We start from the raw sequence: 18,726 nt of genomic DNA, 5'->3' as shown, positions 1-18,726 counted from the left end.
TTGTACACGAAGTGCATCCAGTTTTTGCCGAAACCCTCTCTACTTTTTTGCACATGCTATGCGAGTGAAATGATGATACATTGCCAAGTTTCAACCTTTTCAGAGTTTATTTTGTAGTACTTTTCACTTTCACGGCAATTTAGCTCTAAACACAAATTAGTAAATGCATCGAAAATAGCAAATTATATCAGAAAGGGTTGAAAGTTGATGATGTGGATTTGAATTGTGCATATGAACACAAAAAAAGTCCGGAGATGTACTAAGTTATTAAAATATTGAATAGCCGGTGTAATAGATCAGTTTTCTCTTATACTTTGTAAGAGATTGTCTAGTTTGTACATGAAGTGCATCTAGTTTTTACCGTAACCCTCTCTACTTTTTTGCACATGCTATGAGGGTGAAATGATGATACATTGTCAAGTTTCAACCTTTTCAGAGTTCATTTTGTAGTGCTTTTCACTTTAACGGTGATTTAGCTCTAAAAACAAATCAGTAAATGCATTGAAAATAGCAAATTATGTAAGAAAGGGTTGAAAGTTGATGACGTGGATTTGAATTGTGCATCTGAACGTCAAAAAAGTCCGGAGTTCTACTAAGTTATTAAAATATTGAATAGCTGGTGTAACAGATAAGTTTTCGTCCGAAACCCTGATACTTCGTAAGAGATTGTCCAGTTTGTACACGAGTGCATCCAGTTTTTGCCATAACCCTCTCTACTCTTTTGCACATGCTATGCGGGTGAAATAGTGATACCTTGCCAAGTTTCAACCTTTTTAGAGTTCATTTTGTACTGCTTTTCACTTTCACGACAATTTAGCTCTGAAAACAAATCAGTAAATGCATCGAAAATAGCAAAGTATGTCAAAAAGTGTTGAAAGTTGATGAAGTGGATTTGAATTGTGCATATGAACGCAGAAAATGTCCGGAGTTGTACTAAGTTATTAAAATATACAATAGCCGGTGTAACAGATGAGTTTTCGTCCGAAAACCTGATACTTTGTAAGAGATTGTCCAGTTTGTACACGAAGTGCATCCAGTTTTTGCCGTAATCCTCTCTGCTTTTTTGCACATGCTATGCGGGTGAAATGATGATACCTCGCCAAGTTTAAACCTTTTCAGAGTTCATTTTGTAGTGCTTTTCACTTTCACGGTGATTTAGCTCTGAAAACAAATGAGTAAATGCATCGAAAATAGCAAATTATGTCAGACAGGGTTGAAAGTTGATGACGTGGATTTGAATTGTGCATCTGAACGCAAACAAGTCCAAAGTAGTACTAAGTTATTAAAATATTGAATAGCCAGTGTAACAGATGAGTTTTCGTTCGAAACCCTGATACTTCGTAAGTGATTGTCCAGTTTGTACACGAAGTGCATCCTGTTTTTGCCGTATCCCTCTCTACTTTTTTGCACATGCTATGCGGGTGAAATGATGATACCTTGCCAAGTTTCAACCTTTTCAGAGTTCATTTTGTAGTGCTTTTTACTTTCACGGTGATTTAGCTCTAAAAACAAATGAGTAAAAGCATCGAAAATAGCAAATTATGTCAGAAAGGGTTGAAAGTTGATGACGTGGATTTGAATTGTGCATCTGAACGCAAAAAAAGTCCGGAGTTGTACTAAGTTATTGAAATATTGAATAGCCGGTGTAACAGATGAGTTTTCATCCGAAACCCTTATACTTCGTAAGAGATTGTCCAGTTTGTACATGAAGTGCATCCCGTTTTTGCCGTAACCCTCTCTACTTTTCTGCACATGCTATGCGGGTGAAATGATGATACATTGCCAAGTTTCAACCTTTTCAGAGTTCATTTTGTAGTGCTTTTCACTTTCACGTTGATTTAGCTCTGAAAACAAATCAGTAAATGTATTGAAAATAATAAATTTATGTCAGAAAGGGTTGGAAGTTGATGACGTGGATTTGAATTGTGCATCTGAACGCCAAAAAAGTTTGGAGTTCTACTAAGTTATTGTCGTGGAATTGTCACGGCAGATGTCCTTAGTGCCAGGACTTAGTCGCGAGGCCAACGTATCTATGTGGTAGCTTGAAGGGGTTGAGCGGAATCGAGAGACGCAACACACAAGACGAGGATTTAGACAGCTTCGGGCCCCAAGAAACATCATTCGGTAATAACCCTACATGTTGTTTGTGGCTAGGTCTCATTATGATCATGAGGGAGTCGCCATAAGCCGGCTCTCCTCTTTGTGTCTAGCCCTAGATATTGTTTCTTGTTGCTTGTCCCTCTTTGGGGAGCCCTGCCCCTCTTTATTTAAGTTAGAGGGGCAGGTTACCATGTGGAGTCCTAGTAGGACTAGGACTAGCCTATCTTCTACTACAAGCCGGATACAAGTCCGGGTCTTGATTCCTTGTAAGGGAAATATTCCTTACACCTTTCTTCTTAAGTCGGCCCACCATCACATGACCCGGCCTACTGGTCCTTGGGCCTTGTCGTCCGTTTGACCCACCCTCCGGGTCTCCAGTGAGTCACAATGTCCAGGCGGGTTATATGTACACCGCCATGTCCAGGCAGATCGCTAGTGAGTCGCCTAGCTCCAGCCGGGTCTTCTGGTGAATCGCCAAGTCCGCCCGGGTCGTAACTCTGGCCGGGTCATACCGCGGGGTATATCCCCGACATTAGCCCCCAGTTTAATTTGTATTTATCCGTGTTAAACTGATCCTGCAAAATAAACACCAGAACAACTTTGACAGGTTGTGCTCCGGGTTAAAAATTCTTGTAAGCCAGCACCTGATCATCCTTAATTCCTTGCGCTCCGGGTTAAATATTCTCCTGAGACAGGACCTGATTATCCTTAAGTCCAATTGTGATTTCCTTCATCTAGAAAATCCGGGTCAAATAAGCTAGCTTCATACTCAATTTGCTGATGTTGGTTTCTCACAGAAAAATATTGTGAAGAATAATCCACTTGAGTCGGCTTCCAAGGCACCGGGTTAAATAATTTTGGTCTTCAAATACTCATCTGATATTCAGCCGGCTTGAAGATGTAAAACTTGCCGGTTTATCATTACCAAAAACTGCCTGATTATAAAACAGACGATGCCAGGTCATAATTGTTGTTGACACCGGTTTATGTAATTGATCCTCCTGATTTGCTCAAAACTGATAATTTGAAGATTTTTCTCCCTTATATCCATATTACCTGTAGCCCCCAAGTCTTGAGCAGAACAAAGTGATGGGTTAAGACTTGCTCCAATAAATGTTGCAACCTTGAAGAAATCCGGTTTATTCATCTCAATCATTTAAACTGAATATTCCACACATGTAGCCCCCAAGTTTCGGGTTGTCATGCTTGCAGCAACCTGGGACTTGTAATTGCTTTATACTCATGAAAACTTCAACCAGTGTAGCCCCCAAGGGCCGGGTCATTATGCAAATAATGATCAGGGACTTTGTAGATATAACCATGTAAATTTGAACAGCAATGTGTAGCCCCCAAGGGCCGGCTTAGTAAGATAATACTGAGCTGGGACTTTGTATATAATTGATAATAACATCATATAATATAGTCTCCACCATGGGGCTTGAACCCACGTCCACAAGGTTAAGAGCTTTGTACTCCATCAACTAAATAGTGGACCGTTCAATATAATGGATTAATGCTTGTGTACCTTGAATTTTTGACAGGAGCAATTGGTAGCCCCCAAGGGCCGGCTCATTACAATGGGATGAGTCGGGTCTTCAATAAGTTGATCAAAAAATGACTTTACATTAGCCCCCAAGTGCCATGGTGTATGCTGGCAGTGACATGGGACTTGCATATTTGATATAATCCCAATCTGAATAATATAGCCCCCAAGTGCCGGGTCGTAAGCCTGCAGCGACTCGGGACTATTCCTTCCATTGTAGAATAAATCATATGCATTGATAAAAATAATAGCCGTTGCGCTAAAGCGACTTTGAAAACCTCAATCATAGCACTGGTTATTGATAATCACAATAGAAATCCAGCCATGTTGGCTATTCGAGATTTGAATAATATAATCCGGTATGAAAACCTCAATCATTCAATATCATCATGAAAATCCAGCCAGTTTTGGCTATTAAAGATTTGAATACCTCATCGGTTGACAAGTAAATCCGGAGTTTAAATACTCGGCGGCTCTTGGCCGATGGCGATTTAATACGGCTCCATTGTAAACCGGAATTTTTATAACCCGGTGGCTTATAGCCTTTGAGAAAAATCCAGAACGGATCATCATTTTGAAGCATCAACTTTCGTAATGAGCTTGAACTTAATCATTTATATGTCATATTTCTGCATGTCCTGCAAAGAGTTTAAACAACATATGCCCTGGCGACTTATCGTCAAAAACCAGGGCGGGTAACCACCCAAATGTAGTCTTATCCTGCACACAAGTAGATCACAAGAACCCTTGGCGGTTTACCGCAGGGTGGGTCATAATACCTCACATATAACCACTGTGATATTGAATTTGTACTGCCGGTTTACATGACCTGTGTAGTAAGGGTGATAACCCAATCCTTAGAAGCCAATGCTTCCATATAAATGATGGTTGTCATAAGCTGGCGACTTATAGTCAAAAGTCAAGTCGGGTTAATCATAAAAATACTTATATACATTTGAGATATAATCCCCAAAAGGTCTCAAGTTAAGTAATTGTGGCTACAATAAACTTTACCAGAGATAGAATAAAACTTTTTGAGGCTTCTGATTCGGATATGATCAGTAAACCGTTCCAAAGGGGTTAAGTTAAGATTCGAATACGATCATATAGCCCCCAGTGGCTTTGGCGATGTCGATCAAGTGGGTATCGACAGCTATGTTCTCTTTGGTTCGAATACGACCTATGTTTGAACAGGAAGCCCCCAAGTGACCATAAGAGTTGTTTAATGACGCTGGTTTGAATACGACCCACGTCAGACCCAAAGGGGTTAAGCTATGATTTAGATATGATCAAGAAGCCCCCTAGTGGGTTTGGCAGTATGCCGATAAAGAGGGTATCGACAGCTATGTTCTCTTTGGTTCGAATACGACCTATTTTGAAAAGGAAGCCCCCAGGTGATCATATAAGTTTTGGCATTGCGCCGATCAAGAGGGTACTGATAGCTATGCTCGATGAGCAAGAAGCCCCCAAGTGATCATAATAAGATAAGCCGTAAGGCAGGATACTCAAGTTTGAACTGCATATCATGGCAGCAAGTTCTTTTGGCAACCTTTTAATTTTTCTGAGAACTCGAACTTGCAAGAGATTAATGCTTTTTGAACCGGAACTTTAAACCGGATTTTAAAGCTTTAAAATTTTGTGAAGGACAAATTTACCTTGAGCCGGATTTTGAACCGGATTTGAGAGCTTTAAAAATTTGTGAGGGACAAACTTACCCTGGGCCGGCTTTTGAACCGGATTTAAGAGCTTCAGTGCTTTGTGGGAGAAAGATGTCTCTTGAACCGGATTTTAAACCAGAGTCCTTATTTTTGAGCCGGAAATCTTCTGACAGTTTTAAATTTTCATCGATCTAGCAGTAATCTCCGGGGCCCGGGTTATTTTTCCCTTTAATGACCTGGAGTTCTTGAATTCATTGAAAACCGACTAATTTTGCCGAGTCATATCATTGTAGTATCCCCGACATTAGCCCCCGAGTCTCAAGACGACTTGAGGAGTTGGCTTGAGATTCTCCATAATTAACCGTGATATAGACCGGTTTGAATCCTGCATGGGACAAGTAATTGCTATTTTGAAGAAAATAATATATAATATAAAATATATTGGATGGATTTCACCTGATATGTTAGGCTAGTGATTATACACAGAAGGTTGAGGTGATTGCGGCGGGTTATAAATGATCCCGTATGAACCGTGTCAGCAACTCGACCAATGGTTCCTTCCAACTGGTTGTTTGAAGTTAACCAAACTGTAGTGTCGGCGACTTATGCACCTATCCATTGAGCCATCCAGTGCAGACGGCGGTTGATAATATATGATAATTTGCCTCCAATTTGTTGGAAGAGAAACCGGGCTTCCCAAGTAGTGACTTGCTCATACTCAATAAACAGCTCATCCAGAAAAATGTGGCACGGTGTGTTGATGTAGACCAGGCCGCGAAAGACGGACCGTAAAAATGACCACAACATCAAAGGCGGCTCAGACAGATGAACCAACCGTGGTGCTGTAAACCGGTGCGGGCGGGTAAGTTATCCTCCTTGTTGTAAGCCGGCGTGGTCGTAAGAGATGTCCACAGCGTTGTAAGCCAGCGCGGTCGCGAGAGACGGCCACGGCGTTGTAAGCCGGTGTGGTCGCGAGAGACAGCCACGGCGTTGTAAGCCGGTGCGGGAGTCCGTAGAGTAACGACGACCACCTGTTCCAAAAGATGTTGGCGTGCCTCCACCTCCGTGGTATAATATCACTTTTTTGTCATAAATAATTGCCCTGCATAAACAATATTGCAGACCAAGGCAAAGATAAACTTGTTCTTTGACCAAAACAACATGTGATAATAAAACAAACTTGGATGGATATCACCTGATTTGTTTAGGCCAAAAACAATCCGCCATGAAGTTGATGATCCCTAGGTGAAACTGAAATCCCTCACGGGTGAATCGGCCGCGGGAACAAATAGATAAACCGGCTAGCGCGTTTGTAAGCCGGTGCGGATGAGCAAGTGGTCCTCCACGTTGTAATCGGTGAGGACGTGTGAACCGGCCGCGAGGGCGGACGGGCGAGTCGTCCGTGACGTTGTAAGGTGGTGCTGACGGGCGAGCCGGTCGGCGCGTTGATGTAAACCGGACCGCAGGGGCGATGGCTGTATATAACAACACTATAGGCAGAGTGGTTGTTTTCAAAAAATTAATAAATATTGATAAAAGTAAACTGGATGGATATCACCTGGTATTTTTTGCCGGATGTTGGCGCTGGATAATGCATAGTGCTGCTTTTGTTTTTTGACTAAATAATTAATTGGTTCTATGTCTTCTAGTGCCTGATCTCTCCACATAACCCGGTCGGCACTTTTTGGGCCGGAATTTTTGGAACCAGAACTTCTTGATAATCCGGCCGGAACCTTTGATAATCCGAAACTTTTGAACCGGAACCTCTTGATTATCCGGCCGGAACTTTTGATAATCCGGAACTTTTGAACCGGAACCTCTTGATAATCTGGTCGGAACTTTTTGATAATCCGGAACTTTTGAACCGGAACCTCTTGATAATCGGGAACTTTTCTGTAGCCTAAGTCGGAACTCTTTGATGACTCGGACGGAACCTTTCGGCGATTCGGCTGGAAACCTTCAGCGATTCGGACCGAACTTTTCGTTGAGGCAATCAGAACTCTTTGGTGATTCAGACGGAACCTTTCGTCGAGGTGGTCGGAACCTTTTCGGCGATTTAGACGGAACGTTTCGCCGAGGCGGTCGGAACTTTTCGCTGATTCAGACGGAACCTTTCGTCGAGGCGGTCGGAATCTTTTCCGTGATTTAGACGGAACCTTTCGTCAAGGCAGTCGGAACTTCTTCAATAAGCTGGGCGGAGCTTCTCGATCCCTGGGATAGCGCCCTTCAAGAACTCAACACCACCGTGCGCGAGCCCCACGGTGGGCGCCAACTATCGTGGAATTGTCACGGCAGATGTCCTTAGTGCCAGGACTTAGTCGCGAGGACAAGCATCTATGTGGTAGCTTGAAGGGGTTGAGAGGAATCGAGAGACGCAACAGACAAGACGAGGATTTAGACAGCTTCGGGCCCCGGGAAAAATCATCCGGTAATAACCCTACATGCTGTTTGTGGCTAGGTCTCATTATGATCATGAGGGAGTCGCCATAAGCCGTCTCTCCTCTTTGTGTCTAGCCCTAGATATTGTTTCTTGTTGCCTGTCCCTCTTTGGGGAGCCCTGCCCCTCTTTATATAAGTTAGAGGGGCGGGTTACCATGTGAAGTCCTAGTAGGACTAGGACTAGCCTATCTTCTACTACAAGCTGGATACAAGTCCGGGTCTTGATTCCTTGTAAGGGAAATATTCCTTACACCTTTCTTCTTAAGTCGGCCCACCATCACATGACCCAGCCTACTGGGCCTTGGGCCTTGTCGTCTGTTTGACCCGCCCGCCGGGTCTCCAGTGAGTCACAATGTCCAGGCGGGTTATATGTAAACCGCCATGTCCAGGCAGATCGCCAGTGAGTCGCCTAGCTCCAGCCGGGTCTTCTGGTGAATCACCAAGTCCGGTCGGGTCATAACTCCGGCCGGGTCATACCGCGGGGTATATCCCCGATAGTTATTAAGATATTGAATAGCCGGTGTAACAGATGAGTTTTCGTCCGAAACCCTTATACTTCGTAAGAGATTGTCCAGTTTGTACATGAAGTGCATCCAGTTTTTGCCGTAACCCTCTCTACTTTTTTGCACATGCTATGCGGGTGAAATGATGATACATTGCCAAGTTTCAACCTTTTTAGAGTTCATTTTCTAGTGCTTTTCACTTTCACGGCAATTTAGCTCTGAAAACAAATCAGTAAATGCATTGAAAATAGCAAATTATGTCAGAAAGGGTTGAAAGTTGATGATGTGGATTTGAATTGTGCATCTGAACACAAAAAAAGTCCGGAGTTGTACTAAGTTATTAAAATATTGAATAGCTGGTGTAACAGATGAGTTTTCATCCAAAATCCTGATACTTCGTAAGAGATTGTCCAGTTTGTACATGAAGTGCATCCAGTTTTTGCCGTAACCCTCTCTACTTTTTTGCACATGCTATGCGGGTGAAATGATGACACCTTGCCAAGTTTCAACCTTTTCAGAGTTCATTTTGTAGTGCTTTTCACTTTCACGGTGATTTAGCTCTGAAAACAAATGAGTAAATGCATTGAAAATAGCAAATTATGTCAGAAAGGGTTGAAAGTTGATGACGTGGATTTGAATTGTGCATCTGAACGCAAAAAAGTCCGGAGTTGTACTAAGTTATTAAAATATTGAATAGCCGGTGTAACAGATGAGTTTTCGTCCGAAACCCTAAGGGTCATTTGCATTTCTGCCCCTAACTCGAACCACCTACTCAGATTTGCCCTAATTTCAAAGCATGCTCAAATTTTCCCCTCTGTCGTTAATTCACTACTCATAATATGCCCTTCCGTCCAGTCAAAGGCCTTTGACCGTCAAAGGCCCATGTGTATTGTTGCAGACGAAAATTGCTATAGTATTGGACGAAAAGTGCTACAGTACTGTACGGAAGGGCATTTTTGAGTAGTGACTTAACGGCGGACAGGCAAATTTGAGCATGCTTCAAAATTAGGGGCAAATCTGAGTAGTGGGTTTGAGTTAGGGGCACAGATGTAAATGTCCCTTATAATTACTATGATGTTCAACAAATTGAAGAATTTGTTGCTTTTAAGGGTGCATATGAAATTGCTTCTTTGATTGAAAAGTATGATGCTACTCTCTACAAATCTGAAATTTTTGCCATACTTGAATATTGTTATGATAATTATGCTTCTAATGCCTATGTTAAACCATATATTGAGGTCTTCTCCACTGCCCAAGAAGAGACTAATATTTTGCAGGAAGCTATGGAAGAAGAAATTGATGAAACTGTGAGCTCATTGGATGAAAAAGATGATGAGGAGAGCGAAGAACAAAAGGAGGAAGAGTGGATTAGCTACCCGTGCCCACCTTCTAATGAGAGTAACTCTTCAACTCATACATTGTTTAATTCCCCTTCGTGCTTACCGAAGGATGATTGCTATGATGATTGCTATGATTCCTTGAATTTGTTTGTAATATCCCTTTTTGATGATGCTTGCTATGCTTGTGGCCAAGATGCCAATATGAATTATGCTTATGGAGATGAACTTGCTATAGTTCCTTATGTTAAACATGAAATTGTTGCTATTGCACCCACGCATGATAGTCCTATTATCTTTTTGAATTCTCCAAACTACACTATATTGGAGAAGTTTGTGCTTATTAAGGATTATATTGATGGGTTGCCTTTTACCATTGCATATGATGATTTTGATGAATGTAATATGCATGTGCTTGCTGCTCCTACTTGCAATTATTATGAGAGGAACTATTTCTCCACCTCTCTATGTTTCCCATACAATGAAATTGCAAGAAACTGCTTATATTATGCGTTGGCCTCTATAATGTGTGCATGAATTGTTCTTTTATGACATGCTGAGGCATAGGAAGAGAGTTAGACTTTGTCATTTCTTGATATATGTTACTTTGTGCTCACTACTAAATTAGAAATCATTGTTAATTAAAATTGGCTTTGATATACCTTGGGATCCGGGTGGATCCATTACTTAAGCACTATATGCCTAGCTTAATGGCTTTAAAGAAAGCGCTGCCAGGAGACAACTCGGAAGTTTTAGAGAGTCATTTATTTCTGTTGAGTGCTTTTATATAGTTTAAAAACAAAAAAATAAATAGGGGAACCCTAAAACTTTTCAAAAAGCAAAGTGAAAGTGAGAGAGACAAGCATTGTTCAAGTGGGAGAGCTCCTTGAACTTTGTTCATGCTCACGGAAACTTTGTGAATCTTGATTACAGAAACTTTTCATCAAAAATAATTATCCCCTTGTATAATTCCACTGTATTATAAAAATAATGTGCCAAGGTTTGCCTTTAGGATGTTTACAATGCTTGTTGGTTTGTACGGTGCAGGACAGAAACTTTGGCTGTAGTGCGCGATTTTACATTTTTAACTGGAACGTCAATTGATTCTGATTCCTTTTGAAATGTCTTGCTATAAAACTTTTTTATTTGTCCTAATTTTGGTATAATTGTTGGGGTACCAGAACTATGGTGAATGTTCAGATTGCTACAGACTGTTCTGTTTTTGACAGATTCTGTTTTTGATGCATAGTTTGCTTGTTTTGATGAAACTATCAATTTATATTAGTGGATTAAGCCATGGAAAAGTTATATTACAGTAGACACAATGCAAAAACAAAATATGAATTGGTTTTATATAGTACTTAGAGTAGTGATTTGCTTTATTATACTAACGGATCTTACCGAGTTTTCTGTTGAAGTTTTGTGTGGATGAAGTGTCTAATCGAGGAAGTTTCGATATCAGGAAAAGAAAGAGAGGCAAGAGCTCAAGCTTGGGATGCCCGAGGCACCCCAAGTAAATATTCAAGGAGACTCAAGCGTCTAATCTTGGGGATGCCCCGGAAGGCATCCCCTCTATCTTCAACAAGTATCGGTATGTTTTCGGATTCGTTTCGTTCATGCATTATGTGCAAGTCTTGGAGCGTCTTTTGCATTTAGTTTTCACTTTATTTTATGCACCATGCTGGTATGAGATAGTCCTTGGTTTATTTATAGAATGCTCATTGCACTTCACTTAAATCTTTTGAGTATGGCTTTATAGAATGCTTCATGTGCTTCACTTATATCATTTGAAGTTTGGATTGCTTGTTTCTCTTCACATAGAAAACCGCCATTTGCAGAATTCTCGTTTGCTTCACTTATATTTGTTAGAGCGTGGGCATATATTTTGTAGAAAGAATTAAACTCTCTTGCTTCACTTATATCTATTTAGAGAGATGACAGGAATTGGTCATTCACATGGTTAGTCATAAAATCCTACATAAACTTGTAGATCGCTGAATATGATATGTTTGATTCCTTGCAATAGTTTTGCGATATAAAGATGATGATATTAGAGTCATGCTAGTTGGTGGTTGTGGATTGTAGAGACATTTGTGTTGAGGTTTGCAAGTCTCGTAGCATGCACATATGGTAACCGTTGTGTGACAAATTTGAAGCATGGGGTGTTTCTTTGATTGTCTTCCTTATGAGTGGCAGTCGGGGAGGAGCGATGGTCTTTTCCTACCAATCTATCCCCCTAGGGGCATGCGTAGTAGTACTTTGCTTCGAGGGCTAATAAACTTTTGCAATAAGTATATGAGTTCTTTATGACTAATGTGAGTCCATGGATTATACGCACTTTTACCTTTCCATCATTGTTAGCCTCTTCGGTACCATGCATTGCCCTTTCTCACCTTGAGAGTTGGTGCAAACTTTGCCGGTGCATCCAAACCCGGTGATACGATACGCTCTATCACACATAAGCCTCAGTATATCTTCCTCAAAACAGCCACCATACCTACCTATCATGGCATTTCCATAGCCATTCCGAGATATATTGCCATGCAACTTCCATCATCATCATATACATGACTTGAGCATTTATTGTCGTATTGCTTTGCATATCATAAGATAGCTAGCATGATGTTTTCATGGCTTGTCCGTTTTTTGATGTCATTGCTACGCTAGATCATTGCACATCCCGGTACACCGCCGGAGGCATTCATATAGAGTCATATCTTTGTTCTAGTATCGAGTTGTAATATTGAGTTGTAAGTAAATAAAAGTGTGATGATCATCATTATAGAGCATTGCCCCATAAAAAAAGAAAAAAAAGGAAAGGCCAAAGAAGCCTAAATAAAAAAGGGGGCCAAAGAAGCCCACCGAAAAAAAGAAAAAAAAGAAAAAAATGGGGGCAATGTTACTATCCTTTTTCCACAATGTGCTTCAAAGTAGCACCATGTTCTTCATATAGAGAGTCTCTTATGTTTTCACTTTCATATACTAGTGGGAATTTTTATTATAGAACTTGGCTTGTATATTCCTACGATGAGCTTCCTCAAATGCCCTAGATCTTCATGAGCAAGCAAGTTGAATGCACACCCACTTAGTTTCTTTTGTTGAGCTTTCATACATTTATAGCTCTTAGTGCATCTGTTGCATGGCAATCTCTACTCCTCACATTGACATCAATTGATGGGCATCTCCATAGCCCGTTGATTAGCCGCGCCAATGTGAGACTTTCTCCTTTTTTGTCTTCTCCACATAACCTCCATCATTATATTCTATTCCACCTATAGTGTTATATCCATGGCTTGCGCTCATGTATTGCGTGAGGGTTGAAAAAGCTGAAGCTCGTTAAAAAGTATGAACCAATTGCTCGGCTCGTCATCGGAGTTGTGCATGATGGGAGCATTTTTGTGTGACGAAGATGAAGCATGGCCAAACTGTATGATTTTGTAGGGATAAGCTTGCTTTGGCCTTGTTGTTTTGAAAAGACATGATTGCATTATTAGTACGCTCGAAGTATTATTGTTTTTATATCAAATGATAGACTATTGCTTTGAATCACTCGTGTCTTAATATTCATGCCATGATTAGACATATGATCAAGATTATGCTAGGTAGCATTCCACATAAAAATTATCTTTTTTATCATTTACCTACTCGAGGACGAGCAGGAATTAAGCTTGGGGATGCTGATACGTCTCCGTCGTATCGATAATTTTTTATTGTTCCATGCCAATATTCTTCAACTTTCATATACTTTTGGAAACTTTTTATACTATTTTTGGGACTAACATATTGATCCAGTGCCCAGTGCCAGTTCCTGTTTGTTGCATGTTTTATGTTTCACAGAAAACCAATACAAACGGAGTCCAAACGGGATAAAAACGGATGGAGAATTATTTTGGAATATTTGGGATTTTCCGGAGGAAGAATCAACGTGAAACAGTGTCCGAGGTGACCACGAGACAGGGGGCGCCCCCCTGGGCGCGCCCTGGACTCTCGTGGGCCACCCATAAGGCGGTTGATGCCCTTCTTTTGCTGTAAGAAAGCTAATTTTACAAGAAAAATCTAGGCTAAAGATTCACCCCAATCGGAGTTACGGATCTCCAGATATAAAGGAAACGGTGAAGGGGCAGAATCAGGGAACGCAGAGACAGAGAGATAGATCCAATCTCGTAGGGGCTCTCGCCCCTCCCAAGCCATGGGAGCCAAGGACCAGAGGGGAAACCCTTCTCCCATCTAGGGAGGAGATCAAGGAAGAAGAAGAAGAAGGGGCCCTCTCTCCCCCTTGCTTCCGGTGGCGCCGGAGCGCTGCCGGGGCCATCATCATCACCGCGATCTTCACCAACACCGCCGTCATCTTGACCAACATCTCCATCACCTTCCCCCTTCTATATCTAGCGGTCCACTCTCCCGCAACCCGCTGTACCCTCTACTTTAACATGGTGCTTTATGCTTCATATTATTTTCCAATGATGTGTTGCCATCCTATGATGTCTGAGTAGATTTCCGTTGTCCTATTGGTGATTGATGAATTGCTATGATTGGTTTGAGTTGCATGTTTTATTATTGATGCTGTCCTATTGTGCCCTCCGTGTCGCGCAAGCGTGAGGGATTCCCGCTGTAGGGTGTTGCAATGCGTTTATGATTCGCTTATAGTGGGTTGCGTGAGTGACTGAAACACAAACCTGAGTAAGGGGATTGTTGCGTATGGGATAAAGGGGACTTGATACTTTAATGCTATGGTTGGGTTTTACCTTAATGAATCTTTAGTAGTTGTGGATGCTTGCTAGAGTTCCAATCATAAGTGCATATGATCCAAGTAGAGAAAGTATGTTAGCTTATGCCTCTCTCTCAAATAGAATTGCAATAGTGATTACCGGTTTAGTAACATAGTCAATTGCTTAAGGACAATTCCACAACTCCTACCACCACTTTTCCACACTCGCTATATTTATTTTATCGCATCTTTACTAAACAGCCCCTAGCTTTTATTTACATGCTCTTTATTATCTTGCAAACCTATCCTATCACACCTACAAAGTACTTCTAGTTTCATACTTGTTCTAGGTAAAGCGAACGCCAAGCGTGTGTAGAGTTGTATTGGTGGTCGATGGAACTTGAGGGAATATTTATTCTACCTTTAGCTCCTCGTTGGGTTCGACACTCTTACTTATCGAAAACTGTTGTGATCTCCTAAACTTTTGGGTTATCACGTCTCTAGAAATTACTTCAGAAGTTCTTTTCCAAGAAGCAAATGAGCAACTCTCATCTCAAAGAACTCTATAAGTATATTGACCAAGGGTTCTCCACTGAAGATTTTCAAGATCAGATCACTCCGCCTCTGCCAGCTCGTGAACCAGTAACCAATTTACTTTGGATTCAATTGCGCAAATTGCTCGACGAATCAGAAGCAACCTCACCTATTGAGAAACCCGCTGACAGAAATATTCTGTCTCACTGGACTCAATAGCCTGATCCCTGCCTTCATCTTCTCAGCACCAAGCCAGTCTTGAAGGATCTACTACTGCTATTGACGATGAAGATGTACCAGACGCCTCCGAATTAGAAATGTCTTCGGGAAGTTCTTCGGGCGATGCCTCGGAGTGAATCAGATTCACCTATTTTCACTCATGTTTTTCATCACCTTTTTGACACTAGTTGACAAAAGGGGGAGAATTACATCAAGAGCTTTGATAAATTTGCTCTGCTGATTTTGATGCTTATTTTCTCTAGTTTATGAGTCTTTTGCGTTGTATGTTTCAAACATTATTTATGCCTCTTAACGTACTCTGATGTAAAAATTCTGATATGAGCTGTAATATTAATAACCCCGCTTGCTGCACTATTTTCTCTCGAAGTATTGCAGGTGGAATTATTGTCAGAAGTCGTAAATGATTGCACTATATTCTCGTTGGATTATATATCATCAGTGCGAATCATTACCTCGCTTGATTGAAAAATCCTCCTTATACGTAAATGAATTGCAAGGAATTTCATTGAATAACAACTGACCATGCATACATCTAGGGGGAGTATATTTCATCATCGAGTCAAGTAACACAGGTTCGCTCTTGTTCGATTTACATTTCACCTATCTATCTTCACTTTGATGATTATCTGTTTTGTCAACAACCATCCAAAAAGGGGGAGATTGTTGGTGCAATGATAGGCGCCTTATGTTTTGGAGTTTGTTGATAAAAACAGTATGGGACTTATGTGTTTGCTAGTGCACACGGAGTAACAAGTCCCCGAAGTATCGAGGATTTTGATGCAAACAACGAACATAATCTCCCTACGTGGCAGCGAAGGTTATCACCGAAGATAAAGCTAACAAGAGTGACCCCTAAAAATTGCTGAAGTTCAAGCAATTGGTTCGGTGTCTGTTCGAAGAATATGACTGCGCTCGAGGAAGAATGAAGACAAAGTGAAGATGTAGTATTTGTTTCATTGTTCTTCTTCTTTCATTGAGTCATAGGACCACTGTATTATTAAGAGGGGTATAGTGTTTGAAGCTTTGATTCTCTGATGCTAAGCCCAAATCCTATGAAAGCTGTGAGATAAATCTCTTTGCGTTCCGAGCAAATACTTACCAGCGAGAGACTGTTATCTTCTTCGCTGCGAGAGATTTGCCTCGGACCGAGGAGTTAACATTACTTGTTCCTCAAGTAATGTTACCGTTGCTCCAAAATACGACCGTTGTGAATGTGTCGGCTGGCCATTGGCTGGACCTCGTGTCCAAAATTGTCATTTGTCATTTCCTTTCTGGGAAGGCTGCTGCTATAAATAGCCATCCCGCGCCGGCTTTGTCTGGTGGCTGCTCCGTTTGATTCTGAGAAGATTGTTGAGCAACCCACTCTCTGAGCGATTTGAGTTTAAAATCCACCGAGAGAAAAAACCCTTGAGCCGAAGAATTAGATAGTGGTTCAGCATCACTGGAATCTAAGTTTACTACGCTCCGCCTATTACTCTTGAGAGATGCAAACTCTCTAAATGGTTAGGTGTCAAATTCTTCAGAGACCAAGAGTGATTGTGGTTCTCGAAGAAGAAGTCTATAAAGGTTCGGAGATTGCCTTCAAGTATCTACCACGAGTGATCGGCATTGATTACGAATTGATTGTCGAGGAGAATAGGGTGAGGAGAGTTTATCTTTCGTGTTAAGTCACAACCCCTCCAACCAAACGTAGTCCTTGTGCAGAAGGACGAACTGGTCGAACAAATTCTTTGTCGCCATCGAGCATCATCGGTTATCTTTGTCACTCATGTTTACCTTCGAAACATTTTCATTCGTATGATTTACATTGATGCATGCCTTAGTTCTCCTTCGGTACTCTGCTCTAGTTCACTGTAGTTAGTTTTTCATTCATTCCGCTGTTGGGTTCTGAGAGATTTAAGCTTTCCGAAGAAAATTTAAAACTCCCATTCACCCCCCTCCAGTAGACATACTTCATTCCTACAATCACACATACCAAAACAAGATGAGTCTACAACCTAATAAATGAAGTGTTGCATGACACCACACATATGTTACTTCCCACTGTAAAAGTAGTAACATTTTTTTGAAACGAGGCAAAAGATTTGTCATTTTCATTGATTAAGAAGAGATTTACCAGGTTAATTAGAGGAAAACCAAGGGAAAACCCATACACAACCCCACAAGGGGCACACACACAGCCGACCTAGCCGCAACAAGTGCCAAATAGTCGACCGAAGCATCGAGGACAAGGCAGCTCCGATTTTACTGAAGAGCTATACAGGAGAAAGTTGTAAGCCTTGCACCGATCTACTACAGCGCATCATCCGAAGAGTACCGTCCACTGAAAACCGCCTTCATGGGGTCATCGTTGCCGCAGGAACATCACACACGGCTTCGACTTCTCTGTCACAGCCAGAAGCGAGCATAGGCACCCCCATTGGCGCACAGGACCGTCGACATGAGAAAGACAAGCTGCGACCTAGCTTCGCACGCCAACATCGTCGTTGCCACACAAGTCGCAACACCAACCACTCGCATCACCGGTTGCCCGTCGGACAAACATGATTCCGCACATGTCCAACCTGCAAGAAGCACAAAAGGGGCCAAGATCTTCAAAGACGGCGCCCCAAAGAGGAAAAACAACGTTGAAGATGACGCCACCGCCCGATCCTTCGCAGGATCATGACTTTCACACACAAATCTTAACCCGAGAGCACTGGAAGCGCAAAACTCCTCGACGGTGCCTCCAAGAAGGATAGTGATGCCCATGGGCGCTACCGCCGCCGGCCGACAAGCGTTGGCGAGGCTTTTGCCTAGAGCAGCATGACCAACACTCACACACAACACTCCATCGGCCCGCACACCTCTGACGCAGTGAACACGCCACCACCGCGCCAGAGCCAGCTTCTCCCTCCCAATTCATCTGCCAAAATAGACGAGCCAAATCCAACATCTGGCACCCATCACCGCTGCACGAGCACCCCCACGCCAGAGAACGGAGCTCCCAACTGCGACAGAATCTCCACCGACGCAGATAACCCGAACCGGCCAAAGCCGGTCAGATCTAGCAAGCTGGCACTCCATCGACAAGATCCCACGCGGGGACGAGCTCGCACAGGTAGGACCAAGGGGCCGCCAGCCCGCCTAGCCCAGCGGGAGAATATTGTCGAGCGACGCGAGGAGGCCACGACGTCGCCGGAGTTGCCACGCTGAAGAGGAAAACACCGGGCAGCAAGGGGGCAGAGCTACCACCACCACAAGCAGCTGGCGCGGAGTAGCATCGCGCCCAGGCCCGACCATGCTACCCAGGCGGCTGTAGCAGCCGTCGTTGCCACGAAGACCGAGGTCACTGCCCCAGGACCCAGGCTCCGCCTCGCCCTTTGCTACGGCCGGATGTCCCCCTCCCCTTAGAGGAAGGGGCCGCCGCCACCGCAGTAGGGGCCGACGATAGCGGCGGCATGGGAGGAGCGAGAGACCGGACATGCCGACACTAGTGGGGCCCCCGGGTCGTCTTAGAGGAGACGGCGCGAGGGAGAGGGGGGATAAGACAAAAGCATGTAACTAGTCTAAGTTACTTCCCACTATGGATAGTCTGGTGGGGTTTGCATGATGGTGGTAGATTTTTCAAGATCCGAAACTTTCGTCATGTGGTAATGAAGGTAGACTGTCTAGAGGTTGTGCG

Source organism: Triticum aestivum, chromosome 5B, assembly GCF_018294505.1.
Source record: "Triticum aestivum cultivar Chinese Spring chromosome 5B, IWGSC CS RefSeq v2.1, whole genome shotgun sequence".
Lineage (NCBI taxonomy): Eukaryota > Viridiplantae > Streptophyta > Magnoliopsida > Poales > Poaceae > Triticum > Triticum aestivum.
The sequence above is the reverse complement of the archived record's forward strand: the minus strand, read 5'-3'. Positions refer to the sequence as shown.